Source organism: Macaca thibetana, chromosome 6 (assembly GCF_024542745.1).
Source record: "Macaca thibetana thibetana isolate TM-01 chromosome 6, ASM2454274v1, whole genome shotgun sequence".
Classification (NCBI taxonomy): domain Eukaryota; kingdom Metazoa; phylum Chordata; class Mammalia; order Primates; family Cercopithecidae; genus Macaca; species Macaca thibetana.
This window is the reverse complement of record NC_065583.1, coordinates 126,111,231-126,121,530: the sequence shown is the minus strand read 5'-3', so window position 1 is coordinate 126,121,530 and position 10,300 is coordinate 126,111,231. Positions and strand designations below refer to the sequence as shown.

General features: G+C 43.4%; 1 pseudogene; it reads left to right on the top strand.

The window, feature by feature from the left end:
• The first annotated feature begins 209 nt into the window (after positions 1 to 209).
• Positions 210 to 1,692, top strand: LOC126956848 (argininosuccinate synthase-like; annotated as a pseudogene).
• Positions 1,693 to 10,300: the final 8,608 nt, after the last annotated feature.

Below are 10,300 nucleotides of genomic sequence, written 5' to 3'. Positions count from 1 at the left end.
GACAAACGAGAAAAGAGAGAGGGTAGGGCAACCCATAGTTTTGTTTTCTTCTTTACTCTTGAGTATCCTTCTTTCAAAGCCTTCTGAAGTCCTTCTTGACTCATCAGTGAGCCAAAGGTAGAAAGTGTTAGAAGCGGTGCATATAAAAACAGGTGAGTTCTGCCTGCTCTGTCACCTGCCACTGCTGCCCGAACCCGAGTAGCTCACTGCACGGTGAAGACAGATTCCAGACGCCAGGAACTCATGCCTCCAATCTCAGATGCTATGTCCAGCAAAGGCTCCGTGGTTCTGGTGGCAGCCTGGACACCTCTTGCATCCTCCTGTGGCTGAAGGAACAAGGCTATGACATCATTGCCTACCTGGCCAAAACAGGCCAGAAGGAAGACTTCGAGGAAGCCAGGAAGAACGCACTCAAGTTTGGGGCTAAAAAGGTGTTCATTGAGGATGTCAGCAGGGAGTTTGTGGAGGAGTTCATCTGGCTGGCCATCCAGTCCAGCGCACTGTATGAGGACCGTTACCTTCTGGGCACCTCTCTCACCAGGCCCTGCATCACCTGCAAACAAATGGAAATCACCCAGTGGAAGGGGGCCAAGTATGTGTCCCACAGCACCACGGGAAAGGGGAACACTCAGGTCCGGTTTGAGCTCATCTGCTACTCGCTGGTCCCCCAGATAAAGGTCATTGCTCCCTGGAAGACGCCTGAATTCTACAACCAGCTCAAGGGCTACAATAACCTGATGGAATATGCAAAGCAACATGGGATTCCCATCCCAGTCACTCCCCAGAGCCCGTGGAGCATGGACGAGAACCTCATGCACATCAGCTACCAGGCTGGAATCCCGGAGAACCCCAAGAACCAAGCACCTCCAGGTCTCTACACAAAGACCCAGGACCCGGCCAAAGCCCCCAGTACTCCCGACATTCTCGAGATCGAGTTCAAAAAAGGGGTCCCCGTGAAGGTGACCAACGTCAAGGATGGCACCATCCACCAGACCTCCTTGGAGCTCTTTATGTACCTGAATGAAGTCGCAGGCAAGCAGGATGTGGGCCATATTGACATCATGGAGAACTGCTTCATTGAAATGAAGTCCCGAGGTATCCAACAGGCCCCAGCAGGCACCATCCTTTACCATGCTCATTTAGACACCAAGGCCTTCACCATGGACCGGGAAGTGCACAAAATCAAACAAGGCCTGGGCTTGAAATTTGCTGAGCTGGTGTATACCGGTTTCTGGCACAGCCCTGAGTGTGAATTTGTCCGCCACTGCATCGCCAAGTCCCAGGAGCAAGTGGAAGGGAAAGTGCAGGTGTCCGTCCTCGAGGTCCAGGTGTACATTCTTGGCCAGGAGTCCCCACTGTCTCTGTACAACGAGGAGCCGGTCAGCATGAACATGCAGGGTGATTATGAGCCAGTTGATGCCACTGGGTTTATCAACATCAGTTGAAAGAATCCTCAGGCTGAAGGAATATCATCATCTCCAGAGCAAGGTCACTGCCAGATAGCCCCCTGTACAATGAGGAGCTGGGGCCTCTTCAATTTGCCGATTCCCCAAGTACAGGAGCTAATTGTTGTGATAATTTGTAATTGTGACTTGTACTCCTCGGCTGGCAGCGTAGTGGGGCTGCCAGGCCCCAGCTTTGTTCCCTGGTCCCCCTGAAGCCTGCAAACGTTGTCATCGAAGGGAAGGGTGGGGGGCAGCTGTGGTCGGGAGCTATAAAATAACAATTAAAAGATTTAAAAAAAGAAAAGCCTGTAAGTTCCTTTTATACAGTGTTTTCACTGTTCTGGTAAGAACCTGAAACTCAAATGCATTTGTGAACTACAAAATATAAACTCTGTTATTTTGGCAATTTCATATAAAAGGTAGCTTTTATATTTGTATTTAATAATGGCCTTGTACATTATAAAAATTAATGGCAGAATTTGAAGTTTAAATTTTTCTTTACCTAGAAAGATAGTAAATTGCAAATAAAAAACACCATGGCAAGTTGAAAACAAGCTTTTTACATAGAATGAAGGAAAAAACTTTATATTTTGGTACTTTCAGGAGTATTGCTTTTTGAATAAAGGACTCTGAATTTTCATCTTGCTCTGGACTCCATGAATGATGCAGTCAGCCCTAGTCAGAAGATGTTTTGCTGGGAGAATCAACAGGACTTTGTGATTCACTGTAAGAAACAATGTAGCAGTCAGGTAGTATGTTTTATGCTTCCAACATCACAGCAATAGCACATCTTGCAACAGCTTCACTGAAGCCTCTGTTTAAAGTAAATAGCTCAATTTTGCTGTATGTTCTTTTTTAAAAAAAATTGAGATAGAATACACATAATATAAAATTTACCCTCTTAACAATCTTTAAGTGTACAGTTCAGTAATGTTAAGTATATTCACATTGTTGTGCAAGCAATCTCTAAAACATTTTCAGCTTGCAAAAATTCTCTATCCATTAAACAAAAACTGCCCATTTCACCACTCTTCCCAGCCCCTGGCAACCACCATTCTACTTTCTATTTCTAGGAGTTTTACTGTTCTGGATAGCTCATATAAGTGGAATTATGTAGCATATCTCTTTTTGTGGCTTATTTCACTTAGCATAATGTTATCAAGGTTCATCCATCTTGTAGCATGGACCTTTTTTAAGGCTAAATGATATTCCGCTATGTATATATACTACATTCTGTTTCTTTGTTCATATGTCAGTGCTCCCAGCTTAATAAACTCAATACACTCATCTGTAATTACCGTCGAAACTTGCCTCAATTGCTTCTGACTTTCTACAAGAAATTTAAGATGATTTACAGAAACTCCAATAAAATGTAGTAAGTGAAGGATTCAAGACAAATGGAAAATGTGTATAACAAAACAGTAAAGCCAGGATCCAGTGAAAATTTGGCTGAAAAGGTTTTCTAAAAGTAATGTATCCACAAAGTGGCTAGATTGACCCAGAACTACTAATTCTCACTGAGGGTGTCCCTAAATTTCCTTTTTTTTTTTTTTTTTTTTTTTTTTTTGACGGAGTCTCTCTCTGTTGCCCAGGCTGGAGTACAGTGGTGCAATCTCGGCTCACTGCAACCTCCACCTCCCAGGTTCAAAGGATCCTCTTGCCTCAGCTTCCCAAGTAGCTGGGACTACAGATATGTGCCACCACGGCCAGCTAATTTTTGTATTTTTAGTAGACAGGGTTTCACAATGTTGGCTAGGCTGGTCTCGAATGCTTGACCTCAGGTGATCTGCCTGCCTCAGCCTCCCAAAGAGCTGGGATTACAGGTGTGAGTCACTGCGCCCGGCCCAGTGTCCCTAATTTTTTAATGTCATTTTCCATCACATATATAAAATGATAATAATTGCATGGCATACCAGAGTAATGAGGCTGCTCTCCATCCATGGGAACTGGCCCCAGACTGCACTCCCACACTCTGAGGACTGAAGGAACTGGCATCTCAGAAGTATGGCCTGATCCTAGCATGCCAGTGGCTGTCACTTACGGTGTGGGAAGCTATTGAGGGGCCTTGCTGTCACACTGTTGTATATATTTCAATTGCCCATAAATGGCCCAAAATGTCATTTCTATCTCCAGCAAAGAAACTGTGGAGCAGTGGAAAGCACCCAGGCTTTGGAATTCAAAAGAGTGTAGGTGTTTCTGTTTCTGTCACTTCCTAGCTATGTGACAAAGTACCAAACTACATACATATAGAAGCAGCTCAATAGGAATTTTAGTTCCTATTTCATTCATCATTGATTCATTCATACAACATAATTATTGAGTACTTATTTTGTGCCAAGCACTACCAGGTTTGGGAGACATGCCTGCTAAGCTGAAGTCTATTAGAGAACTTCTGATCAGGATATTTGTGTTCTGACTCAGGTGGTGTAACAGTACCTATGTGACTTTGAGTGAGTCATTTCAACTTCCTGGGCCATCATATTAGTCAGTTTTCACTAAGTTAAGTTATAAAACAAGCAACCCAGGCCGGGCGCAGTGACTCACGCCTGTAATCCCAGCACTTTGGGAGGCTCAGGTGGGCGGATCACGAGGTCAGGAGATCGAGACCGTCCTGGCTAACATTGTGAAATCCTGTCTCTATTAAAAATACAAAAAATTAGCCGGCGTGGTGGCGGACGCCTGTAGTCCCACCTACTCGGGAGGCTGAGGCAGGAGAATGGCCTGAACCTGGGAGGCGGAGCTTGCAGTCAGCCAAGATTGCGCCACTGCACTGCAGCCTGGGCGACAGAGCGAGACTCCATCTCGGAAAAATAAATAAATAAATAAAAATTGAAAAATAAATAAATAAAACAAGCAACCCTAATGTCTCAAAAAGTTAGAAAAGCATTTATTTCTTGGTCATATTACATAAAGGATGAGGACTGGCTGTAGCTTTTCTTTATACCAAAATCCACACTGAAGGTGAGCACACAGGATATGCTCTTCTCCTGGTGGAGGACTGAAATAAGAGAACCCAACCAAGCCACACAATTGCGTCTAAAGTTTCTGCTCTGAAGCAAATGCCATATCCACCCATGTTCTGTTGGCCAAGCTTATGGGCAATGGGGTAGGGAAGCATGGTGAGGGTGAGAAGAAACGAATAATTATGAAGAAAGAACACAATCTACCACTGTCTTTGTTTTCCTATTTATAAAGTGAAGATGTTGCGCTAGATTTCTCTATTGCCTTTCAACTCTCTATTTGGTAATTCTGATTTAATAGAGAAGAGAGAAGTATCATTGTTTATTATTGTTACCCATTGAAGGAGCTGAGTCACACTCCCATACTCCACATTAAACACAAAACATTTTGGACAAAGACTTTATATTATCTGATAAGCCCAATTACTCTTTTTGTTTTGTTTTGGTTTTGAGATGGAGTCTTGCTCTTGTCCCGAAAGCTGGAGTACAGTGTCATGATCTTGGCTCACTGCAACCTCTGCATCCCAGGTTCAAACAATTCTCCTGCCTCAGCCTCCTGAGTAGCTGGGATTACAGGTGCCCACCACCATGCCCGGCTAACTTTTGTATTTTTAGTAGGGACTTGGTTTCACCATGTTGGCCAGGCTGGTCAAGACCAGACCTCAAGTGATCCGCCTCCAGACCTCAAGTGATCCGCCTGCCTCAGCCTCCCAAAGTGCTGGGATTACAGGCATAAGCCACCATGCCTGACTGAGCCCAATTACTCTTTTGCAGGGAAACACAGGTACAAAAGTAATTTTGCTAAACATTACTCTGAAACTGTTTTTCCACTATGATTCCTTAGGTCTTTATGAACTTCACTATACCCAAACAAGCTTTCAAAGATAACATATGTATCCTAACTGCAAGGGCCCTGAGTTTATCTAAATAAAATACAAGAATCACAGTGCAATTTTAATTTTCAGTTTAAAAGAACCAACTCCAGAGTGAATTGTTAATAAGGTATAACAATGTGTGTGTGTGTGTGTGTTTTAACAATTAACCTTCCCAAATTGAATGCTTACAAACATAGTGCTTTGTTTTTGTTTTTTGTTTTTTTTTTCTTGAGATGGAGTCTCACTCTACTCTGTCACCCAGGCTGGAGTGCAGTGGTGCAAATTCGGCTCACTGCAACCTTCGCCTTCCGTGTTAAAGTGATTCTCCTGCCTCAGCCTCCCAAGTAGCTGGGATTACGGGTGCCTGCCACTGGGCCCGGCTAATTTTTGTATTTTTAGTAGAGTCGGGGTTTCACCATCTTGGCCAGGCTGGTCTTGAACTCCTGACCTTGTGATCCACCCTCCTCGGCCTCCCAAAGTGCTGGGAGTACAGGTGTGATCCACTGCTCCCAGCCTGCAAATATAATTTTTAATTTACTGTCAATCTGAGAAAAAGGCTGGGATAAGATAATCCTCCTCAAAGTCACTAGCCTTACCAAATTCTGTGTTGTGGGCCTTGCATCAGCCTTCAAATGTTTGATGCTTCCTTTTTTTTTTTTTTTTTTGAGATGGAGTTTTGCTGTTGTTGCCCAGGCTGGGGTGCAGTGGCGCTGTCTTGACTCACCACAAACTCCGCCTCCCGGATTCAAGTGATTCTCCTGCCTCAGCCTCCTGAGTAGCTGGGATTACAGGTGTGTACCACCACACCTGGCTAATTTTGTATTTTTAGTAGAGACGAGATTTCTCCATGTTGGTCAGGCTGGTCTTGAACTCCACACCTCAGGTGATCCGCCCGCCTTGGCCTCCCAAAGTGCTGGGATTACAGGCATGAGCCACCGTGCCCGGCCCAAATGTAAGTTCTAAACATCCAAGCTTCTATAGGCTCATTAATGACCAGTCTCATGAATCTTGTACTGAACTAGAAGCAGAAAAAGGATTTCCATTATACTGTTACAAATGGCTACAAACATGGAGGACCCATTATGTGGCAAGTATTATAGTGTGGTTCTATATGTGTGGTCTTTGCTCTCACCATATTCCTGCAGAGTGAGTATTACTCCAGTTTTCCAGATGAGGAAACCAAAGTGTCTAGAGGTTCAATCATTTGCCTACATACCAAATAATGGAGCATATTTTAAACCAAGGCTGTAATGTATATGTTCTCCTTCTTGTTGAAGAAGGTTCCCATCCTGTTGAAGAAGAAAACCTGAAACTTCTTTTACTATCTCTATCTGCCAGGAAGATGGAAGGCTAAAGAACTCTTTCTCTTCCTTAGATTTTGATCATCACTGATTTCCTCCCTGGAATAGGAGAGTCGTTATACTCTGAAATTTGTGTATGCACGATATGGATATAGGGAATATAAAATATATGTACTGTGTAAACGACATGGGTGCCTTGTTTTGTGTGCTTAGGATGACATTTGATTAAACAGGTAAAATGCAACCATTTTCATATATGAAATAGCATCCCCCTTTAAGACAACAGCCTTCTCTGAAGCTTCTTTTAAAGCTCTCCTTGGATTATTTTTATTCTGACTTGGCAGGAGCTACTAGCTACACACTCAGTGGGTAGGGATGAGAGCCCCAGACTCCAGTCCTGAGTGCTAGAGTATGCTGAGGATTATACGGTCTTCTTGAGGTGGGAGTGAACTGAGAACTCTACAGAAGAAAATAGCTTTTCCTTCTGGCTAATAGATGAAAAGAGTCACCCCATCACATCAAAGGTACCCATGTTCATCTGCCTACAGTGAGGCTGTGGCCATTCATCTGCGATGTCACCAACTTGGCAGCCCAGCCAGCCACATCTGGAAAAGTTAAGTGCGCTGCAGAATTAACACATGTTGGGGAATGTCCTCAGCACAGCGTACTGACAACAGGCTAACACAGTTTCTCCCTCTATTTGCATCAAACCTAATAAGTTACTTAAAAGTTAAAGATTCAAGGGTTAGATAAGTTATTGAAGAGACTCTGTATGTACTATAGCCGACAGTGATTCTTTGAAAAGTAAGACATGACAGGCCCAGAAGGGTTAATGAGATCCATAAAAAGGGTGACCAGTTCATGGGAAGCCAAGAAGGGATCTGTGAAGAACAAGTGTGTGCACTCTAAGAGGACAGAAGCTTTAGGTATCCCTCTTGGCCAGCACCTAACACATCACACAACTCTCCATCTATCTTATCATAGTCTGAAATCCTTCTGGAGCATGTGCACTTTCTGAATGACAGCCCATGTACCCTAAAAAGTTATCGTAGCTCCTCTCATCACCCTGCATTGTTTCAGTTTTCTATGTCTAAATTCCCAGACAACCCCTCAAATCAGGACCCATGCTTTAAGGCTTTATATATATATTTGTTTTTGTAGATTTGACAGTCTTGATCATGGTGCCACATGAAAGACACCATGTAGTAAACTCCACTTGTTCCAATTTGGCATCAGATATGACAGCCCGGTACAAGGACAATGGAAGTAGAAAGATAATCCTGCAGTAGCTCTGATCTTGTTCTTCTATAAGCTCCTCAGCTAAGTGAAGGATTCTCTTTTATTCTAAAGCCTTCTCAAATGTTGTTCTTTCTGTTCATCCATCCATAGGCACTTTATATTAATTTAAAAAAATAAGTTTTCTCCATGGAACCCAAAAGTTCACAGCACCCTCTTCCTGATATGTCCTCTTGGGAATTTTGGAAAAGAAAAGGAAGTTTATGGCTGGGGAAGGGGTGTGCAAAAGAAATTCTTTTGCCTTTCTAAAAAGTCTACTGACTGTGGGGGCAGCTCCACGGTGCATTTAGCTCTCAGTTCCTCTTCGATCCTTGCTCAATCTCTGATTTCCCCGTGCTCTTTTCAACTGCTCTGTGTTTCTTTTCAGGAAAGAGTCATTTGGAGAACCTTTGCCATGGTGTACTTCACCCTCCACAGGGAGTTGGTAAGGCAAGGAACTTTGTCAGAGGTGAAAGTTCAATTTAGGGATTGGCTGTTTACTCCAATTCAAGAGAGAGAGGTCTGGTAAAACAAAACAAAACAAAACAAAACAAAAACCAGTAAGACAAGACACATCCTTTTTCACACATGGACTGAGAGAAGACTCTATTTAGGAAAGCTCAATTTGATCAACTTTATTTTTCTAAGGAATTGTGGTTGAATCTAGCTACCTAATGGGAGGAATGACTGAACAAATGCTAAGTGAGGCCCACGTGAGTGGTTAAGTGGCAGAAGTAGAATTCAACTCTAGATCTCCTAATCCAGTTCCCTGGTAGTTTTGCATTATTTGGCATGGCCAGTGGGCTGTGTGTGGTTCCCTAAGGCCATACCACAGTACGTACCACAGCTGAAATAGATGAGCTCGGCCAGGAGGGGTGGCTCATGCCTGTAATCCTAGCACTTTGGGAGGCCGAGGTGGGCAGTTCACCTGAGGTCAGGAGTTCAAGACCAGCCTGGCCAACATGGTGAAACCCCTTCTCTACTAAAAATACAAAAAATTAGTCGGGCATGGTAGTGTGCACCTGTAATCACAGCTGCTCGGGAGGCTGAGACAGGAGAATCACTTGAACCCAGGAGGCGGAGGTTGCAGTGAGCCGAGATCGCGCCACTGCACTCCAGCCTGGGTGACAGAGCAAGTGAGACTCTGTCTCAAAAAAAAAAAAAAAAAGATGCGCTCATGGAGGTCTGAGTAGCTCCCCTTTCTATACCTACATTTAATCTAAGGATATGATTTTATTTGAAGAAAGAGTTTCATAGTGAAATAAAGATTGCCTTGTCTATGCCATGTGACCTCCGATTTTAGGAAGATTCTACTAAGATAAACTCTGGAAGCCATTCTCAGGTAGGTCTGTGTCACTAGTATCCTTACTAGAGACCTGATCTGGTTCTTTTTGTCCAAAAAGCCATATCGGAATAAAGAGCATTTACCTTTGGGCCACTGATTCACACACATGTGAATCAATGTCCCCCTGAATGACTGATGAAGTTCAAATTTGTCATTTTGCTGTTTCTGACAATCACTGCTGAGATTTTAATATTTATCCTCTGTAAGAATGGCAGTGTGGTTCTGAGTGTGGGCTTTGGTCAGAAACCCTGGGTTTGCAGCTGGCTCTACCACTTACTATGTCACCTTAGGCAACTTAAAAAACAAATCAAAACAACAAAACAGAATAATATTTTAAAAAACTCTTTCTGCTTTTAGGGCTGAAGATGAAGTGAGTTAACATATTTAAAGCACAGAGTAAGTGCTCCATATGTATATGCTGTTATTGTTATTGTTGTTGTCATTATTATTTGAGGGACCCATGCAGAGGCCTTGCATCATATCTGGCATCAAGTTCGAAATGGGCTCAGCCTCATCATCCAAAAGCTCTACATTCTTGGCTTAGGCCAGTAAGTTGTTGCCGTCATGGGTAATGATATTTAGAACAGAGCTGTACCCACAATAGCATAAGCCTGGTGGACTCAGTGTATGAGTGATTCACCTCTGGAAAGCAGTAAGCTGGCAACCAGCTCCCACTTCCCCAAAGTGGTGGTGGAGCTAACAATGGCAGCCAGAAGCACTGTTCTCTCACCAGCAGGCAACTGCAGTCTTTCGATCTGCTGTAGTTGGCTCAGCTAAAACTCACACTTCCAATTTTCACACTATCTGTAAACTTTAATTCGAAAGACTTTCCTATTTAATATCAAACAAGTGAGAAAAAAATCTCATCAGCTCATCAGTGCTGTGCCAGACTTTCATTGGGATATGGCAGCAACTGGAACTCAGCTGTGCAGAGACCTCAGTAGGATTTCTCAAATGGCTGAGTGGAGAGCAATCCATCAGCTTACTGAAATCTCACATGCCATTTGGTTTAAATATTAAGGTTCCTTTGAGGTTAAGTATTAGAACCAGAAGGAAGGCAGGATTACAATCTGTTAGCCTGGGCCCCACATGCTGCAAT